This window comes from Moschus berezovskii, chromosome 2 (assembly GCF_049115385.1).
Source record: "Moschus berezovskii isolate FMDL1 chromosome 2, NW_MosBer_1.0, whole genome shotgun sequence".
Classification (NCBI taxonomy): Eukaryota; Metazoa; Chordata; class Mammalia; order Artiodactyla; family Moschidae; genus Moschus; species Moschus berezovskii.
The window spans coordinates 120,345,375-120,371,803 of NC_142461.1; the positions used below are offsets into that span (position 1 = coordinate 120,345,375).

General features: G+C 41.1%; 1 protein-coding gene and 1 pseudogene across 1 annotated transcript in view; one reads left to right on the forward strand and one right to left on the reverse strand.

Moving 5' to 3' along the window:
* The window catches only part of PDE11A (phosphodiesterase 11A), a 425,341-nt gene that overhangs the window by 388,313 nt on the left and 10,599 nt on the right, over positions 1-26,429 (reverse strand). The window lies entirely within an intron of this gene.
* On the forward strand, positions 199-894 carry LOC148778604 (cytosolic 5'-nucleotidase 3A pseudogene; annotated as a pseudogene).

Here is a 26,429-nt window from a genome sequence, read left to right on the forward strand (position 1 = left end):
TAGTAGAAAAAACAGGCAACTGACATGGACAAGTATTCAAAGAAAAGGAAATACAAAAACACAAATATATGAAAAGATGATTCAAGGGGATATTCACAGGGTTCACTGTGGAGCATGTGTATAGCTTGCTGCCTGCTGTAACTGGCCTCTTCTTTTCCCGGTTGGGAGGCAACTGAGGCCCTGAAACAGGTGGCTGTGATGGGAGTGGACTCAGTAGGAAGCACCAGAGTTTGCAACCTGGTGGTAGTGGTGGTGCTGGCCCAATACACACTCACCTTGAAGCGGAAGACACAGTGGAAGATCAAGGTCTTTGAGATGAATGTTGGATAGCTAAGAAATGACTAATCAAGAGTCCACTGTCATTTTAAAAAAATGATGCTAAAACTACAGAAACATTCAGCTCACGTTAAGAATTCTACAAAGATAGAGGAAATTATCTGTGGTCTTGTCAAAGGAGAAGCTGTCACACTTCAGACACTAACAGTCTTTGATATGACACTAAGTAAATACAAGGAAAAAGATGCCCAGGATGTCATAATATCACTGACAACTGTAAACTGGTTACAGATAAATGTAAAAAAAAAAAAAATACTCAACTGAAGGAAACATATGCTCTTGAAGTTGATCAGTTCTTACCAGAGATGAGAAGCAGCTTTCCATGGCTGAAGAGCATAAGTCACTAATTTGCTTGCTGAACAAGCTTCCTCAAAAGCTAAATTTTAAAAAATTATGGAAGAATCTGAAGACATGTTCAAGGAAGGATATGAGAATTTATTTGTTAAACTCCAATAGCACGAGATCCCTGCACTTTTGCACTGCATAGGTGATGTACTTATTTGTCAAACTAGTGTTATCCAAATGTCAAAGTGGTGTCCAGGAAATGGATTTTTATGAAAATGTAGCTTTTTTAAAGCATGTAAAGGGGAATAAATACACATATCTAACAAAAACAGAATATCTCAATCCACAATAAGACAACAGCGACATAATTTTGTTAAGACTCCCAAAGACATTTTGCTGTAACCAATATTGAACACATTCTGAAAACTAAATATCTAAATGATAGAATGGGTGAACTTTTAGAAAAGTACATGGGCTCTTATAATACTGGTTTAGTACAATCTAGTACTCATTGGAGGTAATCAACAGTATCCTACAGAAGATTCTGTAGACAAATATCTTTTAGGAACACAGCTCTTCCACAGGAGAAATTGATGCAAGAACGGCTCATCTGTTCATCTTGCTCTGAAGTTCTTCCTTTGTTACTTCTATGTTTTCAAATACGTCAGATCCATCAAGTGGAAACTCTTTCGTCTCTACTTTCTCAACACTCTTTATTCTTTAAATAGGTTGGAAAATAAACTTAAAGCCAAAATTAGAAAATAACTGCCTACTTTTACAAAGTCAGTTCTTCAGTTTAATATTAAACTCTTTGTGAGGAGTCTTTTATACTGGGAAAGTTTATGTAATTTTGAAAAGAAGTTTCATGAAATGGAAATAATGTGCATGATTTTAAGTGTTGCTGTTTTTATAGTACAGATAAATCATGCTGATGGTATCACCATCTCCTGAAAAAAGGCAGGAGATGATTGATTGACATCTTTAACCACCAGGAAAAGGAAAACCACATGGTAAAGCCACAATGAGATACAATTCTCAACATACCGGATCAGTAAAATCTTTAAAAAAAGTTTGACAATATCAAATGTTAGGAAGAATGTGGAGCAACAGAAACCAAAACATTGCTAGAGGGAGTGCAGTTGGTCAACCCTATTTCAGAAAATGTGCTATGTGCTAGGTCACTTCACTTGTGTCCAACTCTTTGTGACCCTATGGACTGTAGCCCACCAGGCTCCTCTGTCCATGGGATTCTCCAGGCAAGAATACTGGAGTGGGTTTGTCATTTCCTACTCTAGGGGATCTTCCTAACTCAAGGGTTGAACCCTCTCCTCTGTCTATGAGATTTCCCAGGCAAGAATACTGGAGTGGGTTGCCATTTCCTACTCCAGGGGATCTTTCTGACCTGGGACTCTAACCCACATCTGTTACATCTCCTGCACTGGTAGGTGCATTCTTTACCACTAGAACCACCTGGAAAGCCCACAAAAAATAGTTGGTCATTAATAGTAATTTTAACATGTGCATAAATTATTGACCTCCAAATTCTATTTCTAGGTATATGCTCCAAAGAAACCTCACTCACATGTATTAGTTGTCTATTGCTGCTGTAACAAATTAACGCAAATTTAGTGGCTTAAAACAATTTAAATTTATTCTCTTACATTTCAGGAGGTCAGAAGTTCTAAAATTAAGGTCAGTAAGGCTGCATCCCTTCTAGAGGCTCTGAGGACAATTCCTCCCCTTACCTTTTCTAGCTTCTGTAGACTGCCTGCACGCCTTGGTTCATGGCCCAATTCTCCATTTTCAAATGAATTTCAAAGCAGTACAGCATCTTCCAAACTTTGGCACTCCTGCCTCTCTATTATAAGGACCCTTGTTACTACTCTGGGCCCACCCAGATAATCCACAATAATCTCCTCACATCAAGATCCTCAGCTGAATCACCTCTTCAAAGTTCCCCTTGTCTTATAAGGTAAGATATTCACAGATTCTGAAGATTAAGATGTGGACATCTTTGAGAAGCTATTACTCAATATACTACAAAAGTAAACTAGGGGACATGAGCAAAATGCTTATAACAGCATTATTTATAAGAGAAACAACAACAATAACAAACCCTAGAAATAACTCAAAAGTCTATCAGTTATAGAATAGGTAAATGATATATTTATTCAGAGGGATATTATACATCAGTGGATATTATGACTATGCATTTGGGCAGAAAAAGCAAGAAACAGAAAAATGTACATAGAATGATTCCATCTATACAAAGTTCAAAGACAGAGAAAATAAAATTGCATATTTTATTTTAAAACATACATAGGTGGTGAAGCCATAAAACAAAAAAAGCAAGGCAATAATTACAGGATGGTGATAACAGGAGTAGGATTCAGGAGGGAGGGCAATAAAATTGTGAAGGGGCAGCACACGACTTCAGGGGTAATGGCAACATTTTATGTTTTAATCTTCATGGCAAATAGATGGGGAAAGAGTGGAAACAACGGCTGACTATTTTTCTGGGCTCCAAAATCACTGCGGATGCTGATTGCAGCCATGAAATTAAAAGACGCTTACTCCTTGGAAGGAAAGTTAGGACCAACCTAGACAGCAGAGTAAAAAGCAGAGACAGGGATTCCCTGGTGGCTCAGATGGTAAAAAGCAGAGACATTACTTTGCCAACAAAGGTCTGTCTAGTCAAGGCTATGGTTTTTCCCTTGGTCATGTATGGATGTGAGAGTTGGACTATAAAGAAAGCTGATCGCCGAAGAATTGATGCTTTTGAACTGTGGTGCTGGAGAAGACTCTTAAGAGTCCCTTGGACTGCAAGGAGATCCAACCAGTCCATCCTAAAGGAAATCAGTCCTGGGTGTTCATTGGCAGGACTGATGCTAAAGCTGAAACTCCAATACTTTGGCCACCTGATGCGAAGAGCTGACTCATTTGAAAAGACCCTGATGCTGGGAAAGATTGAGGGCAGGAGGAGAAGGGGATTACAGAGGATGAGATGGTTGGAAGGCATCACCAACTCAATGGACATGGGTTTGGGTGAACTCCGGGAGTTGGTGATGGACAGGGAGGCCTGGGTGATGCAGTTCATGGGGTCGCAAAGAGTCGGACACGACTGAGCGACTGAACTGAACTGAAGTAGGAAGGATGTCCAGTTTATAATTATTTTTTACTCTGTACATGCATATTTTCTCCCCTCTGGATATGTGATACATTTCACAATTTTTAGGAAAAGCAATGGACAATAATAAAAACTGAAGATCCACAGCTCTTGTCATTGTCACTATGTTCAGCACACATTTGTTTTTACTTTCATTTGCAGGGGTCCAGGGGGTATGCTTTAGCAATGTACATGAGCAGTTAACAACCCAACCCTCACTATGTTAATGGGAACGCTGCAGCTGAACTACTAAACAAAACTTTACTCCACGGAATTACTGTGGCTAAAATGGAAGGTTTATTCAGAGAACTACACACCTCAATTGGTCCACTTTTCTCGTTCTTTTAGTGTGCTGACATTACCATATGTAACAGATAACCTATTAAACTGTTCATGGGGTTCTCAAGGCAAGAATACTGAAGTGGTTTGCCATTCCCTTCTCCAGTGGACCACATTTTAAATATTTATTGGAAGGACTGATGTGGAAGATGAAACTCCAGTACTTTGACCACCTGATGTGAAGAGCTGACTCAGTGGAAAAGACCCCGATGCTGGGAGGGATTGAAGGCAGGAGGAGAAGGGGATGACAGAGGATAGGATGGTTGGATGGCATCACCGACTCGATGGACATGAGTTTGAGCAGGCTCCAGGAGTTGGTGATGGACAGGGAAGCCTGGCATGCTGCCGTCCACAGGGTCACAAAGAGTTGGACATAACTGAGAGGCTGAACTGAACCTATTAAACAGAACTGCCTTCCTTCTCTATAGTTCTCTCCACATTGCTCTGTCCTGATAACTTTTATGACTTTGATACTGCTGCTGCTGCTGCTGTGTCACTTCAGTCGTGTCCGACTCTGTGCGACCCCATAGACGGCAGCCAACCAGGCTCCCCCGTCCCTGGGATTCTCCAGGCAAGAACACTGGAGTGGGTTGCCATTTCCTTCTCCAGACTTTGATACTACTGATATGTAATTTTAAGTTAATAATCTAATCAAAAATATAGATTGATAACAATGAGCAATCATAATTTTTTTAACTATGTTATTTCTCCAACCTCTAATTGGCTAAAACCAACAATTAACTATTTTCACACACAAAGCAAACTTTTTTCAAAAGTGGCAGAACCCAGTATTTGAATCCACATGGCAATAGTTCTCCAGTTTCTCCATAACACTTTGTATGACAGATGTCACTGTCACAGTACCAAAGCACTTAATTCCCCTTTTAGATCTACTAACTGTCCAATTTCACACCTGCCCTATATCCTCTTCTCTAAGAAAAGACAGTATTTCAAGCACTATTCCCCTGGATATTACAACAGAATTCGCTGAGCCAGCTTGGGAATTCAAAGACTCCCCTGAACATGAGTTTCTTATAAGACCCATAGTTATCATCTGACAAAAACTTCAGATGAACACACAAAAATAATTTTCCCACATAAGAAGTTTTTTCTTTTATTCAAAAAAAATTTAAAGAAATGGTATAAATATTACTATTCTTATGTTTCTATAGGGATCCAAATGATGAGCATACTTTCTTGGGTGAACAAAGGGAACAATTGGTAGAGGTGGTGGTTTTCTCACAGAGGCTCAGCTGGCTTCACATATAACATAAATATGCAATAATTCTAAAGATACATATAATTAAAATCCATATTACTATTATATTCTACTATGTTATAAAAGGTCTAACAGAAATTTCTACAAATACAATTTTGAAGGGTAGATGGCTAATCAAAATAAACTTGTATGTATATAGGAAGACACTAAAGTATAGGTAATCCATTTTAGATGATGTATCTTTCACTCTCCATAATGGGCTCGGAATGTGATTCTGTTAAGTAATATTCAGAATAGTAAAAATGATTTTAAAATCCCGAAATGATATAAGATATTCTGCTATGCAGTCTCTAAAATTATTATCATATCACACAGAATTTTTTTTTAAACAACAGTTAGAGCAAGAAAACTGTAACCAAGCCAGACACAGCTTTTTCCTGAAAAACTGCTCTGTATCAACCTCATCCTAAATCAGCAAAGCAGGCAACGAGGGGTAAAAATATCCAAACAATTCACCAACATTGGACTCCAGAGCTTCCAAGCAGTTCTAACACCCGTCTCCATTTTGATGTTCAGAATACAAAAAGAAACACACTCAAAATGCCAATGACAGAAGACCTTGATGCCTTTAATGGCTTTGCTCTTGTCAGCTGGGAAGAAAACCATCACAGCCGCATGCAGTGATTTTACATATACAGAAACTGAGGCAATAAGCAATTAAGCAATGCACTCAATGCACTGAGCCTGGATATTAATAGAGGGCTGCATGATTTTCAAAATCCACTCTGTGTACTCAGATTTTATATGGCATGTGGTCTGAAAAGAAACTTGAACCAACTTTGGTACAGATCCACAGCAGCTAACAAAGACTTACAGTTGGAATAAAAATTTCCTTTTTTTTTTGGTCTTATGCTCCTAAATTGAGTCTTGATGGAGGTCTTCAGGCCCTTAATAATTCATCCTGATTAATCCCAATCGTAGGGCATAGAGTGACATATGAGGGACAGAAATCTGCCTAATCTCCTTGACCTGTCATCTCTAACCATCCACCCAAGGGCATCCCTAATATTTGACACCATCTTTTCAGACTGGCCTCCTGCATGAAATAGGATCAGGATAGCTTATAAATTTCCTAGCCACAAATTCTTTAAAATCAACTGAGATAAAAGCAGATTCGAAATAATTCTTACAGGTCATATTCTTGCAAATAACTGATTTAAAGGTGTACTTCCTGCAGTAATAATCAGAGATAATTCAATCTCCTTAAAGCCATCATGACATAGAATAATCACTATTAAAATAATTTTCCATGGGTTGATCATGCAAAAATCAATGCCTCTTGGCCAAGGTTCCTTCATAAATTCCCAAGGAAAGGTAAGTGCTTTTGATGGTTCATGACAGGAAGTCTAAACTCTATCCCTGCCTCCTCCAACAGTCAATTGAGGGCTCAGGACACTGGATCTGGACCTGTGTGGCACACAGCAGAAGTTTTGGTTAAGTATAGGGATTGGTATCATGTGCTTTCTTGAGATCAAAAGGTAGAAGAGGGTGGTGAACAGGTATAGCAGTGGAAAAAAAAAAAGGCCAAATAAGAAACCTGAGAGGAGTGTGTAAAAGGCAGTCAATCAGACAATCAGAGGGACAAGGAAAAGAGGAACAGTCTCGATACACTCGCAAAGATTGGACTCACATTCACAACATATGGTGGGAGGCACAGAATAGTGGAAAGCAACTCCTGAAACAATTCCCTCTGTTGAGAAATTGAGACACTGGCCCCCGTGGTGTGGGTGCTGAGGAACCCATTCATGATGCCGGAGACAAAGATTTTATAGTTTTTTTTTTTTCCTTTTACAGTATAAGGATGAATTATAAACTTTAAACAGATTCTAACTAATATTGTCATACAGACAATTTCTGGTTGTGATTCGTGCAATGTGGCCTTATACTATTATAATCATACTTGGCGGACATTAGATATTCAGTGTGCATTTGTGAAGTGGGATTTAAGGAATGGCACGGCTTTGAGAGGAACTAATTATGCTACTTTCCTCACAAATAGTATCTTTGTGGGCAGATGATTCACACTGATGCCTTATCAATAGCATGAATTCCTTAGGAAATTTCTCCACAAGTCCCTCCCTTCACACTAAGTTCAAGATTTAGCCAAATCCAGTGTATAAACACACAGACACATACATACATTATATATCTATCGTGTGTGTGTGTATATATATATATTTATCCATCCAGAAAAGACAAGTCAGGATTCTATTAACACTAAACTTGACTCAAGAGACAGCAGCTCTGCAAAGCAATCTGGTTTTGCAGCAGCAGGCAGTTTGTTACTCTGACTTTCAACCTTGGTCTTCTAAGCCATCAGACAAGCATACAGCAGACTTTGTCACACCAATTACTCCAGCATTGCATGTGCTAGGTTAGCCTTTAACAGAGCTACTAAACAAGACTTGTGATCTATTTAAATTGTAAAGGAATTGAGGTAATTATGGAATTAATCGATTCTTCAGATAATAAAAATGATGGCTATCATTTACCAAGAGCCTCCCATGGACCCAGTACCTGGACACATTCACATAATATTGTTTCATATTCACATAATATTCACAACAGCCATGCCAAGTGAGTATGATTGGTCCCATTATACATTCAAGGAACCTGAGGTGAAAACACAACTAACTGACACCATGTAAGTAATTTACCAATAACTGAGCTAGAATGCTAATAACTCAGGGACACTTAAATCGAAAGCTTGGACTCTTTTTACCATACTATGTTACTTTGAAAAGTTAGCCATCTGTGCTTGGGGCCACTGCCCATGGTGTTAAATGCAGCTCCAAAACCATAAAAAGATCTGTCAGTGGTAATAAACAATAGTTTATGTTCAACTTAATGTACTAGAACAGAGTCAGAAGTTAATACTGTTTGTCTTTCTTCTTGTTGGCCAGCTCAATGCCAATGGCCACATTTTTTCTAGTCGATAATTAAATATATTAGCAAAGCTTGACTTCTGCAGAAGGAAAACACAGAAGAAACTAAGTATGCCTCTGTAAAGTTTGAAGCTCTTGCTTCATGACAAGTAGGCACATCATAACTGCAAATATCTTTCCCCCGGTGCAGCCCATTTCATAGATATGATGAAATAACCAAAGAAAGTGGAGCTAGAATCCTTATTTTAATTTTCCAAAACCAGAAGGTTGATATGTAAGTACAATTGCCTGATATATCCCCCGAGTTAAACCTCTGTCCATGAGATTTCCCAGGCAAGAATACTGGAGTGGGTAGCCATTCCCTTCTCCAGGGGATCTTCCCTATCCAGGGGTTGAACTCTGGTCTCCTGCATTGCAGGCAGATTCTTCACCAATTTGGGTTCAGATCTTGCCTCTCCAACTTATTAGCAGTGTGGTTTTGGACAGGTGACTTCTCTGTACTTCAGTTACTTCCACTGTGCCATGGACTGATAATAGATCTGTCCTACAAATTTGTTGTGTTGGCTATATAAAGTGCTTAAGATAATGCCTGGCACACAATAGGCACTGGATAAATGTTACCTCTTACTACTGTTACTACTTTGCCTTCACGGGCATTAATGGGTTCTATTGCAGGCAGTGAAATCTCCTGAGGCATCTTGTCACAAACTCTCCAAACATGATACAGTTCCTTGGATATTTGCCTGTAAATAATCAACACTTCATGTCAATGAATGTGAACTTCTGGAAGGCATTCTAACACATTTTTGAACTTTTTATTCTATCAAAGAGCCTTCTTTCATGTACAGGACTATTACAACCTTGAATATGTGAGCAAGGCATGAGTATAATCCTTAATGTCTCCCATAGTAGTAAAAGTATAGAGTCCTGACAAAATTAAGATAACCTGGGTTTGCATCTTGGTTCTCCCATTTACTAGCTGTGAAAACCTTGGTAACTTACTAAAGCCCCCAAAGTCCAGTTTCTTCAGACATAAAATGTGGGAAGTAATGGTATTTTACTGACAAAGGTCCATATAGTCAAAGCTATGGCTTTTTCAGTAGGCATGTATGAATGTGAAAGTTGGACTATATAGAAGGCTGAGCACCAAAAAAACTGATGCTTCAAATTGTGGTGCTGGAGAAAACTCTTGAGAGTTTGGTCTTCTTGGACAGCAAAGAGACCAAATCAGTCAATCCTAAAGGAAATCAACTCTGAATATTCATTGGAAGGACTGAGGCTGAAGCTGAAGCCACCTGATGTAAAGAGCCAACACATTGGAAAAGACCCTGATGCTGGGAAAGACTGGGGGCAGGAGGAGAAGGAGGCAGCAGGGGAAAAGATGGTTAGATAGCATCACTGACTCAATGGATGTGAATTTGAGGAAACTCTGGGAGATAGTGGAGGACAAAAGAGCCTGGTGTTCTGCAGTGAATGGGGTCACAAAGAGTCAGACACAACTAAATGACTGAGCAATAACAAAACAATATCTGTCTCACAGAGCTCTTGAATAAATGAGAAAACTAAATCTTACCACAGTGAATAGCATATGTTATATGCTATTGCTATTCATTTTTTTTTTTTTGGTCTGGCTAGTTCAGTTGAAAATTAGTTATTTGCCTGTGTACTAATCAAAAAACTCTATTAGCAGCTGATACTTTAAGGACAAAATGCAAAGATGAAGTTTTACTAGCAGCAGTAACAGAAGTCTTTTCTTATGCTGTTATAATGTCAGATTTAGTTCACATGAAGAGGCATTTTTGGGAACTTTTATTAAAAACTTTATAATATAGAGCAATCCTGGAGAATTCATCTAAGAAATATATAGAAATATGTTGAGAAGGTGGTTAGTAGAATGGAATCATCCATGCTTCCTTTCTACTAATGTTTCTTGTTTGTCTTCACGATGTAAGAATTGGCTCAGAACTTCAGAATGATAGAGTCATAGAGTGAGAAGTTCAGAGGATATCTAGTCAGGGAAGGCTGGTCACTGCCTCATTCAAGTCAGGCAGACATGACTTCAACACGGTTTGTCTTCAGCAAAGGTGAGCTAGTCTGTCCAATGTTGGTTCCTCAGTGACTTTTCTTGACACTTCTCAGTCTTCAAACCTATCCTGGTCCCATTATTCTTCTTATCAAGTGGTCGATTTATTTTTGTTTGTGTTAACTATTAATTAACTTGTTCACAGCTGATGGGCATTTGGAGATTCTTACACTTGGAAAACCCAGAAATTCTGAGGGAAATTAAGCAATAATAGTAGGATTATAGGTTGTGAAGTCGTCAGTTTGGAGGAAAGATCACTGCCTGATATGTTTTTGCCCACTCTTCCTTTGTCTAGGCCCATCTTGTTCCCGTGGACTCACTAGTGTTCTTCAGTTCAGTCGCTCAGTCGTGTCCGACTCTTTGCGACCCCATGAACCACAGCACGCCAGGCCTCCCTGTTCATCACCAACTCCCGGAGTCCACCCAAACCCATGTCCATTGAGTCGGTGATGCCATCCAACCATCTCATCTTCTGTCGGCCCCTTCTCCTCCTGCCCTCAATCTTTCCCAGCATCAGGGTCTTTTCCAGTGAGTCAACTCTTCGCATCAGGTGGCCAAAGTACTGGAGTTTCAGCTTCAACATCAGTCCTTCCAATGAACACCCAGGACTGATCTCCTTTAGAATGGACTGGTTGGATCTCCTTGCAGTCCAAGGGACTCTCAAGAACACCACAGTTCAAAAGCATCAATTCTTCAGTGCTCAGCTTTCTTTATAGTCCAACTCTCAAATCCGTACATGACCACTGGAAAAACCATAGCCTTGACTAGACGGACCTTGGTTGGCAAAGTAACGTCTCTGCTTTTTAATATGCTGTCTAGGTTGGTCATAACTTTCCTTCCAAGGAGTAAGTGTCTTTTACTAGTGTTCTTAGAATGAAATAATTATACAGAAAAACTTTCTTTGATTTTGGACTTGGAGACAAAGAGACTCATATCCTATTACATAATAGTTGGCTATATCTTCTATTGCAATTAATCAGAAGACCCAGAAAGCAACACTGGAACCAAATCATTTCTTTCCTAAAGATATCAACCAGTGACAATACCAAGGAATGGATTATCTCCAGCCTTACCAAAGATACATAAAGACAATGTGTCACTATGCAAAGAGAACTTTATTACAGGCCCCCTAGTCTATACTGCCAGCCCTGAGCCCCTCTCCTGTAACATTCTGGAGCAGCCAACTGGTAACACAATGAATGGCTCAGACACAGGCATGTGTGTGTGCTCAGTCGTGTCTGACTCTTTGCGATCCCATGAACTGTAGCCCATCAGGCTCCTCTGTTCATGGGATTTCCCAGGCAAGAATATTGGAGTGTGTTGCCCCTTCCTTCTCTAGGCTCAGACATGAGGTCCATTCAAAACTAAGGACATCTTATTACAAACTATTAATTTTACAACTCAGAAGCAGAACTGTTTCGTAAGGTTTCTGATCTTTGATCCATAATTAAGATGAAATGTTAGAGCTGGAAGAGTCTTGGAAATCATTTTCCTAGCTCCTTCATCCCTCATGTTACATACGAAGGTTCTGAGGTTGGTGTGAGGGGACGGCGCCCCTCACAGAGAGCAGGGCAAAACTGGCTGCTTATTTCCTCTTTTGTCTTATTTCTCATCTCAGTCAGAAAGGGAGATGTTGTTTACTGGATCTTCTCAAAGCCAGGAGTAGAAGAAACAGTGATACAGGAATGGAGAATCCTAAATCTAACCCTTATGGCCCTGTGGCCTAAAGTGCTTGCTTCCTAACCTATAAAAGGGAGAGGATAATAGCCAGTCTCCCTTTACCATCAGATTACTATGAAGATCATATGAGACAATTCTGTAAAAATGCCAGGCTCAATTTAATATTCAGATACAGGAAACGTTACTTTTAGTTCCAAAGGCATTGACTAAGGACCTTAAAAATGGGATTTCTGCAACACACTGCTACTGCTACTGCTAAGTCACTTCAGTCGTGTCCGACTCTGTGTGACCCCATAGACGGAAGCCCACCAGGCTCCCCCTTCCCTGGGATTCTCCAGGCAAGAACACTGGAGTGGGTTGCCATTTCCTTCTCCAATATGTGAAAGTGAAAAGTGAAAGTTAAGTCGCTCAGTCGTGTCCGACCCTTAGCGACCCCACGGACTGCAGCCTACCAAGCTGCTCCATCCATGGGATTTTCTAGGCAAGAGTACTGGAGTGGCTTGCCATTGCCTTCTCCGTCTGCAACACACAAAAATGGACAAATCAACATTTACATTGTAATAATAATTATATCTATATTATTACATATGTCTCCTTAAGCAAATAGCAGTTTACCAAAGGTGAAGCCATGTAGTTAAAAAAAAAAAGAAAGTAGTCTAATACTTATTTACTCAAATTTCCTATTTCAAATATTGAAAAACTGCCCTGTTCTCTAGCTTTGTACATTTATACAGAATTTGAAAATTAGAAACACATTCCTAATGAACGGATTCCTTTATCAAGGATGGGGAAAAATTCTTCCATAAAGCTAGAATGACAATTAAGAAAAACACACACACACACAAGCCAGACATTACATTCTGCTAGAAATAATGAAGCAAGATGCAGATTTTGAGGTTCAGTGTGGTTTTCAGTCAAAAGAAAACATCAGCTCTAGGAAACAGAGTCACACAGCTCACAAAGTTTGGTGGACTTTGCCTTTGATGGATTGTCACAGAAGGGCAGAGGCAAGTGCTGTGGCTGAATTTTACAAATGACTAAGCAAGTTCCAGAGCATTAATACACTGAGGGAGAAGCAATATAATAACAGAGGTGATTAAATCCCACATGCTTCCTGGTGGATTCAGGAGGATGGAAAATATTTCTTTTCAATGTACAAAAAGGGGGAAAAAAAAACAGCCCTACAGGGGACATTCACCAGTAGGAATTTTAGGTTAACAGAGGCAAAATCGCAAATAATCCATCAGCCTGAGAATTGCTGGCATGGTAATTTCTGTGTTGCTGTTGCTAAGAATTCCTGGTGGATACTAGGCTAAGAGATATGTCAAAAAATAATATTTATCATTGTTCTTACTTTAATAAAAGCCTAGATGTTATATACCAAGTATTTAAATACCAATTTTCCCGTCGCTTGTTCTACTGATAATGTACTTCAGAGGCAAGGTCTTTTACATTGCAAGGCATTGATCTGCAGGAACTAAATGATAATCATGGGCCCACGGGGTAGCAGTTTGAAATGTAATTAAAATCTGTGTGTCTTAACAGAAAGGCCAATATTTCATGTATCTGACTTTAAAATTCAAAAGAAAGATACTAATCACAGGTCACATGGAAGTAAAAAACGAAACAGTTGTCTTCTGAGGGAGGTCTATGAGATTTTAAATTTTGATTTGGAAATGATAACAAAAAACTATTTTCATGTTATATCTGTTTTATGTTAAAGTCAGTAATACCAGCAAGGACAAGAAGAAGACATGGAACAGGGAATAAAGAATAAGGAAAGAGAGACACAGGCAATATGAAGGATGGGAAGGGGAGGATAGGATGAGGAAGAAGAAAGTCGAGGGGAAAAGGGAAGCAGTTACACACCGAAAGACAGGTGTGGGGTGTCAGAAAAGAGGAAATGGAGAGCATAAGACAAGGAAACGAGAGAGGAAAGGAAACTGAGGAAAAGGAAAGAGGCTGAGGCAAGCCATTAGCTCAGAGGATTCTGATCTATGTAGTAAATATGCTTGTTGACAGTATTGTTTCATTGAACTTCGAAGCAGTCACAATTGTGATCCCTGTCTTTGCGAATGTCCTTTAACTACTTATCACAACTGGTCACAGATGACTTTAGAAGAATTACATATTTCTCCAAGAACTGACTCTTTTCTAAGGTAATGATAGATAATAATTAAAAAAAAAAATCTAGAGTCCAGAAAAGAAGCTGACAATCTTGGAGGATGCTTCCTGGAAAGGAGTACAGGCTGCTGCTGCTGCTAAGTCGCTTCAGTTGTGTCCGACTCTGTGTGACCCCATAGACGGCAGCCCACCAGGCTCCCCCATCCCTGGGATTCTCCAGGCAAGAACACTGGAGTGGGTTGCCATTTCCTTCTCCAATGTGTGAAAGTGAAAAGTGAAAGTGAAGTTGCTCAGTCGTGTCCGACTAGTAGCGACCCCATGGACTGCAGCCCACCAGGCTCCTCTGTCCATGCAATTTTCTAGGCAAGAGTACTGGAGTGGCTTGCCATTGCCTTCTCCGGGAGTACAGGCTAAAGAAATATAAATATTTCTGGTTCTCAAGGGGAAGGGGCAAGCAGTGGTGGTGGTGGGGCACTGCTCATAGCCAAGGTGCTGGGCTCCCTACACGCATGAGTGTGGTTTAAATTATCACCCTGAGAGATCCTGGTCTGACCTTGTACACTTTCCCTAGCAAATGATCTGCCTTGCCTAAAAGACATCACTGCTGCCATTTTAAAAATATTTACTATGTATTTATTTGACTCCACTGGGTCTTCACTGCAGCATGTGGGATCTTTCTTTCTTTTTAGCTGCACCATGTGGGACCTTAGTTCCATGACCAGGGGTTGAACCTAGGCCCCCTGCTTTGGGAGCAGGGAGTCAGCCACTGGTCCGCTAAGGAATTCCACTACTGGGATTTAAATAACCATATGAAAAACAGACTGTATCTCCTTCGCTCAACACTGCCATTATTAAAACATAATCCTATTTTCTCAAAGCCCCAGGACTACTCTATTAGTCATAGTTGACTTTTTTCCTCTTGTATTTATCCTCCCAAATCTGCTAATTCCTTTTTTTTTTTTTTACTGATAATAGATGCAGCTCTTGGTTCCCTGTGCCTTTATCTCTCTAGTACTCATAACCTGGACCACTAGAGTGTTGTACCTGACCACTTGACCTGAGGACCCTAATCCTTCCCTCTGCTAAGATATGATAGGCCCCTTGGCCTATACGTGGCCTACTTCAGTATTATCAGCTAAACCCCTGGTCGTAATTGACCTTGTAACCTGGTACTAGTACAATACCTAGGCGACTTGCCCTTGTAAACCAAATTCTCAGTTATATTCCTTTTCTTCATTTATTTATAGAACAAGTATTTTGGGGTTATCTACTACCTGCTAGACACTGTGCCACACACAGGGGCACTGCAAAGCTGCAGAAGTCATAGCATCTGCCCCCAAAGCACTCTTGCTTAATGGAGAGAAAGACAGGATAGCCAAAATTGAAATTATAAAAAATGGACTAAATAGCAAAAGAACTTCCCTGGCGGCTCAGACGGTAAAGCCTTCTGCCTACAATGCGGGAGACCCGGGTTCATTCCCTGGGTCGGGAAGATCTCCTGGAGAAGGAAATGGCAACCCACTCTAATATTCTTGCCTGGAAAATCCCATGGATGGAGGAGCCTGGTAGGCTACAGTCCACAGGGTCGCAAAGAGTCAGACACGACTGAGCGACTTCACTTTCACTTTCATATGGGCAAAGTGCCATGGAAGTAGGTAGGAAAAAAAACTTCCATGGGGAGTTTGCCATCGTCATCATTTATTCTTTTTTTTATAATTTCATTTATTTATTTGTGGCTGTCCTGGGTCTTCATTGCTGCACAGGTTTTGTTCGAGTTCCGGCAGGCCGGGGCAACTCTCCCGTCGTGGCCACAGGCTCCTCACTGTCGTGGCTTCGGCCATCGCTTCTCTGTGGAGCACACACAGGCTCCAGGGTGCGCGGGCTTCGGGAGTCCCGGGTTCTCAGTCAGTGTTATTCAGTCGTGTCTGACTGTTTGCAGCCCCATGGACTGTAGCCCACCAGGCTCCTCTGTCCACAGGATTCTCCAGGCAAGAATACTGGAGTGAGTTGCCATTCCCTTCTCCAGGGGATCTTCCCAACCCAGGGATCAAACCTGGGCTCTAGTGCAGAAGCTCAATAGTTGTGATGCCCAGGCTTAGTTGCCACCTATCATGTGGAATCTTCCCAGATCAGGAATCAGACCCATGTCTCCTGCATTGACAGGCAGATTCTTTACCATGGAGCCACCAGGAAAGCCCCTCATTATTTATTCTTTAAGTCAAACTATAGGTGCTACTGCAAATGGCTTTATGGGTACGATCTAATGCAGTCACAGGGCCCCATGTTGAGAATCCCCTTCCTGCCCCACCACTTGAAGCTGAAGCTGAATCAGTGTTTTGTAGGTGCAGTCTGATGGAGCAAGCCCCAGGGGCTTACACTGGCCGGCTTATCGGTAGATTCCCTCTCCCACGCTCTGCCCCGTGTCCTCTACTTCTTCTACCCGGGACCACAACAGGATCTGGTTGTCGGGGGGTGTGTTGGGAGGGAGGGGGCCCACATTCTGGTGTTGCCCTCCGTTCTCACTGAGATCATGGGCACGGATACCAGGAGGGTGAAGGCCCTGCAGTATCGCAGGGTAGGGGCAAGCTGCTGGCCGTCCCCATTCCAGGCTGATGGCCTCATGGTGCGTTCAGTAAGCCTCTGTAGTGATCTCTCCCTCACCCATGATCCAGGTACAGAGCACGTTCTAACAGAGATTGCAATCTGGTGGCTGGGCTGGGGAGACAGACTTCCCTGACTTCTGCCAACCCCATTTTAATTTTTCTCTGGGTCCCAGAAATTATGTACACAGGTCTGGCCCCACTCCTTGACCTTTTAACCCTCAGACCTTTGAGTTTAGAGGCAACAATCTCCTTGGCAAACTTCTTGCCTGCACAGTCCTATTCTCAAATCCATTCTCAACAATGTCAGATAAAACAGCAAAAATCTTCTCCCCATAATTCTCAAGTCCCTTTTCCAAAGCCCAGCTCATTTTCCCTCTCATATCTTGCTGTGGACAATTAATCATGCACATGAATTCCAGCCTGTGAAAAACAGGAGGATCTGCTAGAGGAGATGGCTACCCACTTGAAGGTCCTGTACTTCGAGCTGCCTGCATGAGTGAGATGGGACCTGTGGCTGGGAACCACTTTGGGACAAGGACATGCTATACTTGCTAGACTTCCTGCAGTTAGGTATGGCTACCTGCCTGAGTGCTAGAGCCTAGAAGATCAGTGAAACGGGAGCAGGAAATGATGTGGGCCATTTTCCAGACCTGACCCACTACATCTTCCCAGTTCATATGTCCAGTTCTTTCTCCCCTCATCTGCTGTATTGATGCTAAGGGCAACCTTGGAAGTCCCATGTCGAAGCTGTGAAGACCTAGGAAGGAGTGAATCCTTGGAGGAGAGCAACCTATCAATAAGGAGGAGAGCTCAAGAAGAGTGGGAAATAAGCTTCTGTCATGTTACCACACTGTGCCACTGAGCTTCGGAGGTGTATCTATGAAAGCAAGGACAGTTTCTCTATTAATTAATACATATGCAAAAATTTGGGGAAAATAAGAGAAAAATAAGCCCACCACCCTGAGATCACTCTGTTCATGTTTTGGCTTATCATCTTCCAAATAGTGCCTTCCTTTCTGTAGGCACTATTTCAATTATTTTTCACCGAGTCCTCAAAAGGTAACAAACAGAATTCTAAGCACTTCTCGTATATAATTTGATTTATCTGACAACCTTTTAAGACAGGGATCGATATTCCCACATTAGGACTGCAGAAACTGACAATCAGAGAAGCAAAATAGGATGCAACTGTTAGTGGCAGGGCTGAGAATTGAATCCAGTCTGTCTGATTCCAAACTCAACCCCTGCCCTCATGCTTTTGTTGTTATTGTTAAGATGACTGGGATGCTATTGTTCTCTAAATATGCTCTGTTCACTTAATGGTTTGTGAGCAATTTCTCTGATTAAATATTCCATTATATGATGTACAATAGTCTATTTATCCAACCCTCTAGTTGGATGTTTAAGTTGATATTTTTACACTATTATAAATTAGACTGCAGTGAGTATTCATATAAACAAATTTTTGCACATATCCATAAAAATTTCCTTAGGGCAATCTGGAATTGCTATATCAAAAGTTATAAATATTCCTAAGGCAGTACATGATTACTCCCAAATCATTCCACATCAGTGGTTTCTAAAAATGGGAAAAGTTGCCCCTAAGGGACATTTGCCAGTATCTAGAGACATTATTAATTGTCAAGACCAAGCAAGCATCTAGCAGGTAGAGGCCATAGTTAAACAGAAGTTACTGTTAAACATCCTACTATACACAGGTGAGCCCCTCTTCCCCCAACAAAGAATAATCCAGTCTAAAATGTCAATAGTGCCACCCAAACTGACACAGTGGTCCCCTCAGTGCATGTCATCCTTGAGATTAAATAAAGGTTGTACTAACGTCTCTTCCATTCATTCAAATATGATTTACAAAGAACCTTCTATATTCCCTATGTGCCAGATGCTGTGGTAGGTGCTCAAGTAGCATTGAGGAGGAAGGTCAGATCAACACCCAGGAGCAGAGAGAGGAAGTGGCTTAGAAGTCAATTTTGGCTTCACTTGCTAGAGAGAAAGCACATCTATTTCATTTTATACTTTCATAGTTTTTCATATCATTTTGCATTAAATTATGTCCATATAATCCTGCTTTAAATTATACATACAAGGTCACTACAAGAAATGATTAATATTGTTATGTTACTACATACATGAATGCTCGATCCTAATTATTTTGAGGCAAACTCTAAAGAATAAAATTGGTTGTTTCTTTAACAGAAACCCAAGATCTTAAGTATAAAACTTCCCTGTGATAACAGTGGCTCCTCTTTGTTCAATTGATCTTTTCATTCTTTAACTTAACATAGTAGATTTCATTTTGATTAATTCAGAGGTGGAAAAATGTTTTCGTGCCCTTTCTATTTTAAATTAGCAGGTACTCCCTGAGTGCCAGTTCCTTTCTGGCTGTTCCATGAGACTCACAGCAGGCAAGGTACCAAGGAGGGACCAAACCAGCAGAAGCTGTTCCTCTCATTCACTAATTTAAGATGAGGAAGACAAATGAGAGAAGGTAAAGATGCCTGGGCTCCCAGCTGCACCATCAGCCTCCTCTCCAGAGATTTGCACTCCTCCGCCTGCCTGCTCGATGTCTGGCACACTCCTTGCCCCTGGCTCCTCTCCTCCTGGCATTGCTGCATGAGAGTCTCCAGGCTACGATAAAAGGTCTCCAGGCTGTGGCTGGCCTGGACTTTCAAAGCCAGTGATCCGAACAGAGGAAATAAGAGAAGAATCTGGCCCCAGACTCATACCTGAAGGTGGGAAAAAAGAAGTCAGACTTGACCACGGTACAGAGGGCACACCGCATCACCGAGTGCTCCTCTGAACGCAAAAGGAGGAGGAGGCTAAGCGGGAAAGTGGCTACTCCACAAAGGTGCCATTAGAGACAGGGTTATAGTCCACTGTTCCAGAGGACTCTATGCAGCAAAGAACAGAAATCTAGATTGGTTTCCTTAGCAACCCTGGGATAATCTTTTCCACAAGGTCCCAAACCTACAGTTCTTAATTCCATCACAGCCGTTATTAAAACTTGAAACATGTAATCATGCACATTAAATTGAAAAATACCCATAAAAACTATTAGCTCATTAAACTGTGTGTAGTCATTTAAATGAAAAATGAGTACTATGTAACTTTTTTAAATTGAAAAAAGTAAAGGTTAAAACATTCTGATAACCTGACAAAGTAATATATGCAGCAAAAGTACAAAAAGGGTAATGTATAGTACTAAAACTAACACCCAGTCATAACCAAAAAAAAAACCACAAGATAAAGTCTATCTTTTATTTAGTGAATAGTCAACACGTTTAAAATTATGTCATAGGTTCTGCCTAGCTTGATTACAAGCAGTGAGATTTAATGTTCATCTACCCTTTAATGTCAGATGCTAGAGTTTATTTACTTCACAAGTAGGGGCTTCCTAGGTGGCACTAAGAGATGTGGGTTTGACCCCTGGGTTGGGAAGATCCTCTGGAGGAGGGCATGGCAACCCACTCCAGTATTCTTGCCTAGAGAATCCTATGGACAGAGGAGCTTGCGGGCTATAGTCCACAAGGTCACAAACAGTCAGAGTAGCATGCACATATGTAGAGTGGATTCAAATATTGTCAAATCCCTAGGATTTTGAGAATAAAGCTACAAATGATCAATCTGGAGATTTCACAAGAGAATATATTGCCTAGAAATCCAGTGGATAACTTTGGCATAGGCAAAAGCAGAAAAATAAGCATACAGGTCAATTGTGAAAGAAAATGTAACACAACTTTTTTATGGTCGTTAAATATAGAATATGTACTATGGTCAATAAATCCTGACAGTCTAATATTCATTTAAAGCATTTGATTGCTTTATATTTTAAAGTAATCATTACCTGTGTATAAGGCATCATGTACTATGTGTGTTAAAATGTGCCCAGGATTCATCTTAATCAGATATGGTAAGACACACAGATACAGAAATGACTGTCATGAATGAGGAGGGTTATACTCCAAGATCCCTAGAAACAGGAGACAGGCAGGACCACATTAGGATGGACCAAAGTCAGTCTGGAGCAGAAGGGGAGAGGGTAGAGCATGGTTCAGCATCTTTATTGATGTTCTCTCTGGAAGGAGTGGGCAAGGCAGGTTTAGGGGATGATGTGAGTAAGTCAACAGGCTCTGGACTATAGGGGTGGTCCCTAGGGTGGTTCCCAGTTATCCAAGACCTGATCCTGCAGTGACTTAGGGTGGGGGATTATTGGTTTAATAGATTATTGGTGAGAGTTTGTAAAAGAGATATCTGGGGAGGTGGGCTCTGGATTGGTTGCTTTGCATATCGAAGGTGCATTTAAAGGGGAGTCATTTGCTATGACCAGGTATTAGCTAACCCTCGGAGGGGCAGTCTCTCCAGGATTAATGTCCCAAATGCCAAGAATACCAATAATACAGAAAGAAAAAGGCCTAGATATTCATCAACAGATGAATGGATAAAGAAGTTGTGGTACATATATACAATGGAGTATTATTCATCCATAAAAAAGAATGCATTTGAGTCAGTTCTAATGATGTAGATGAAACTAGAGCCTGTAATACAGACTGAAGCAAGTCAGCAAGAAAAGAAAGATAGTCTATTAACATATATATATGTATATATAAAATCTAGAAGAGTGGTATTGATGAATCTATTTGCAGGGAAGGAATGGAGATACAGAAACAGAGAATGGACTTATGGACACAGTTGGGGAAGGAGAGAGTGGGATGAATGGAGAAAGCAGCATCAGCATAGATGCACTGCTGTGTGTAAAACGGAGAGCTGGTGAGAAGCTGCTATATAACATAGGAAGCCCAGCCCGGCAGTCTGTGATGACCCAGAAAGGGAGGATGAGGGAAGGCAGGGAGGGTCAACAGGGAGTGATGTATGTATAATTGTGGCTGATTGATGTTGTTGTACAGCACAAATCAAAACAACACTGTAAAGCAATTTTCCTCCAATTAATAAATTAAAATTTTTTTTCATTAAAAATAAGATGATGGGGGCAAATTAGAAATGAAAAAAGAAAGAAAATACAGCAAATACAGGTACTACCATGTTTCAAGTCAAAGTTCTTTTATGTGCAAGGTCCTTACCAGAGCAAGGCCCTGTGAACAAATGTTGCTAGACTCTGCAGTTAAAAATATTAATAAAGCCTTACATTTCTTACTTTACCCTTTTGAATATGCTTTCCAATTACTATCTCATTAGAATCAAATGACTATATCCTCACAAAATACCATACGGGGTAGACATGTCTGAACATTTTATCCTTATAACTGAAAAAACTAAGGCAGAATTGAGAATAGAAATCCAAGATTCCTGCTGCCAAGTCTAGAACATGTTCTCTGACACTCTGATGTGGCTTACAGTTTAACAAAGCGATTAGTGATCTAAGAATTCAATTCTCAAACAAATGGGATTAATCAGGCATTGCAGGGAAGAGGTTACATAAACTAGACCAATGCCATCTCCTCCCTGAGAGTGTCTTTGGCCCAGGTTGCCTCCTATAGGATTTCTTCTGGGGAATAGGACATCAGGAGTAACCAGAACTGCTTGGAGAGAACAAGAGCGCCAAAGAGAGCATTTCTGAACTTGTTTTCAACAGGTTTCAATCTCTGTGCTCTAGACTCATGAAACTCAGTGTTCAATGAAGGATATTCCTTCCTGACTTGGTCTCCCTACACATTTACATCCCTGGTGAATAAACTAATATCCCTGCTGACTCTGGATAGTCCCCATTTGGTTCTCCAGATGCACTTGCTACCTTTCACTGCCCTGTCTTATGCCAGGAGGCTGACTCCTATGACCCACTGTACCAGGGCTCCCTTTGCCTCAGCCAAGCCTGGGTTCAACCAATGAGTGGCACTGGAAGCCCATAGAGGGTGTGAGAAGGGCAATGTCCCCCTGGCCCCTCTGGTCCAGGTCTTGGTTTGCCAGTAGCTGAGCTCCTCTCCCAGCCCTGTGGGAAAGCACAGAGAGAGCTCTGTAACCCTCATGGACTCTGGTGGTTACACTCTCCTCTTCAGATCTAGGAGTAGCAGTTCATTTCCACAAAGCAAGAGTAGCTGTACTGTTTACCCTTAAATACCAGGAGGGCTGAGGAGGAGGTGTAGCAAACAGCTACCTTTACTGGTGAGATAACTGTAAGGAACAGAAGGGAAAGAGATGGCGTCCACTTGGACAGCCCAATGGACGTCTAACAACTACATCTTGGGAAGAGCAGGATGTAAAATGCAATCATCTCAGAAGTTAAAATTTTTATGAGACCTTTTGAATATATGAAACATAAGATATGCAATCAATAAACCTGAAAGTTCAATGTTCGTGAAAAGTTGGTCAATATAATAAAGAGCTCCATAAGCACATTATAAATAAGTATAAGGTTGGTCAATATAATCCCCCATATCTGAAAATATTTTCACAGAAAAAATCATAACGTTTCCAAGACCTAATCCTGGAAGGGGTGTTTTATCTTCAATAAGTTATACTGTATGAATGAGGTCAGTCAGTTCAGATCAGTCGCTCAGTCACGTCTGACTCTGCGACCCCATGGACAGCAGCATACCAGGCTTCCCTGTCCTTCACCATCTCCCGGAGCTTGCTCAAACTCATGTCCATTGAGTCAGTGATGCCATCCAACCATCTCATCCTCTGTCATCCTCATTTGTTATGAATGAGGTAATCATAGAAAACTAGAAAGTTCCATTAGCTGCAACAGTCATGCCCCAGCCTGTTTTTGCTTTGAAGCAGCTGGCAGTAGGCTGTTGCTAGTTGTTATCATTTGGTCAGTGGCAGTCCACTTTCTCTATAACATGGTCTCCACATGAAATGAAGTAAAAGGAAAACAAACAATGGAAGGGATGAAAAGATGGGGGATCAGTTCAGTTCAGTTCAGTCGCTCAGTTGTGTCCGACTCTTTGAGACCCCATGAATCACAGCACGCCAGGCCTCCCTGTCCATCACCAACTCCCGGAGTTCACTCAAACTCATGTCCATCGAATCGGTGATGCCATCCAGCCATCTCATTCTCTGTCGTCCCCGTCTCCTCCCACCCCTAATCCCTCCTAGCATCAGAGTCTTTTCCAGTGAGTCAACTCGTCGCATGAGGAGGACAGAGTATTGGAGTTTCAGCTTTAGCATCAGTCCTTCCAATGAACACCCAGGATTGATCTCCTTTAGAATGGACTGGTTGGATCTCCTTGCAGTCCAAGGGATTCTCAAGAGTCTTCTCCAACACAACAGTTCAAAAGCATCAATTCTTCGGTGCTCAGATTTCTTCACAGTCCAACTCTCACATACATACATGACCATGGGAAAAACCATAGCCTTGACTAGACGGACCTTGGTTGGCAAAGTAATGTCTGTGCTTTTTAATATGCTATCTAGGTTGGTCATAACTTTCCTTCCAAGGAGTAAGCGTCTTTTAATTTCATGGCTGCAATCAGCATCTGCAGTGATTCTGGAACCCAAAAAAATAAAGTCTGACACTGTTTCCACTGTTTCCTCATCTATTTCCCATGAAGTGATGGGACCAGATGCCATGATCTTCGTTTTCTGAATGTTGAGCTTCAAGCCAAACTTTTCACTTTCCTCTTTCACTTTCATCAAGAGGCCTTTGAGTTCCTCTTCACTTTCTGCCATAAGGGTGGTGTCATCTGCATATCTGAGGTTATTGATATTTCTCCCGGCAATCTTGATTCCAGCCTGTGCTTCTTCCAGCCCAGCATTCCTCATGATGTACTCAGCATATAAGATGGGGGTGGTGTCCAGCAATTAACATAAAAATCAGTTAATGGAGAAAAGCAGTTCAGATAACTCACCAGTTATCTGGGCTTTATAAGCTCCAATTTTTTTAATCTACAAAATAAGGTACGAACAATTAAAAGATGAGCTCAGGAAATGAATTTCCTGGTTTAAGTGTCCACATTAGCTGAATAATATTAGTTATATCAGCTGAATAGGCTAAAATTTCTGCTTAGAGGTGGTTGAACTAACCATATAAGGAGGGGTCAGTGGTAATTATTCAACTGAATAGAAAACCTTGTGTTAAGCCCTACACTGCAGTGAATGAAAAAAGTCATGATATTTCGTTCACAGTCAAGTAGCCATTTATGTACCCAGAAAGAAGCATATTTAAAGCATTCAGTTCAGTTCAGTTGCTCAGTTGTGTCTGACTCTTTGCGACCCCAAAAACCGCAGCATGCCAGCCCTCCCTGTCCATCACCAACTCCCAGAGTCCACCCAAACCCATGTCCATTGAGTCGGTGATGCCATCCATCCATCTCATCTTCTGTCATCCCCTTCTCCTCCTGCCCTCAATCTTTCCCAGCATCAGGGTCTTTTCAAATGAGTCAGCTCTTCGCATCAGGTGGCTGAAGTATTGGAGTTTCAGCTTCAGCATCAGTCCTTCCAATGAACACCCAGGATTGATCTCCTCTAATATGGACTGGTTGGATCTCCTTGCAATCCAAGGGACTCTCAAGAGTCTTCTCCAACACCACAGTTCAAAAACATCAATTCTTTGGTCCTCAGCTTTCTTTATAGTTCAACTCTCACATCCATACATGACTACTGGAAAAACCATAGCCTTGACTAGATGGACCTTTGTTGACAAAGTAATATCTGCTTTTTAATATGCTGTCTAGGTTGCTCCTAACTTTCCTTCCAAGAAGTAAGCGTCTTTTAATTTCATGGCTGCAATCACCATCTGCAGTGATTTGGGAGACCAGAAAAATAAAGTCAGTCACTGTTTCCACTATTTCCCCATCTATTTGCCATGAAGTGATGGGACTGAAGAATAGCAAAGAGAGATAAGAAAGCCTTCCTCAGCGATCAATGCAAAGAAATAGAGGAAAACAATAGAATGGGAAAGACTAGAGATTTCTTCAGGAAAATTAGAGAACATGGGAACATTGCATGCAAAGATGGGCTTGATAAAGGACAGAAATGGTATGGACCTAACAGAAGCACAAGATATTAAGAGGAGGTGGCAAGAATACACAGAAGAACTGTGCAAAAAAGATCTTTACAACCCAGATAATCACAATGGTGTGATCACTCACCTAGAGCCAGACATCCTGGAATGTGAAGTCAAGTGGGCCTTAGGAAGCATCACTACAAACAAAGCTAGTGGAGGTGATGGAATTATAGTTGAGCTATTTCAAATCTTGAAAGATGATGCTGTGAAAGTGCTGCACTCAATATGCCAGCAAATTTGGAAAACTCAGCAGTGGCCACAGGACTGGAAAAGGTCAGTTTTCATTTCAATCCAAAGAAAGGCAATGCCAAAGAATGCTCAAACTACCGCACAATTGCACTCATCTCACATGCTAGTAAAGTCATGCTTAAAATTCTTCAAGCCAGGCTTCAGCAATATGTGAACCGTGAACTTCCAGATGTTCAAGCTGGATTTAGAAAAGCCAGAGGAACCAGAGATCAAATTGACAACATCTGCTGGATCACGGAAAAAGCAAGAGAGTTCCAGAAAAACATCAATTTCTGCTTTATTAACTATGCCAAAGCCTTTGACTGTGTGGATCACAATAAACTGTGGAAAATTCTGAAAGAGATGGGAATACCAGACCACCTGACCTGTCTCTTGAGAAACCTGTATGCAGATCACGAAGCAACAGTTAGAACTGGACAT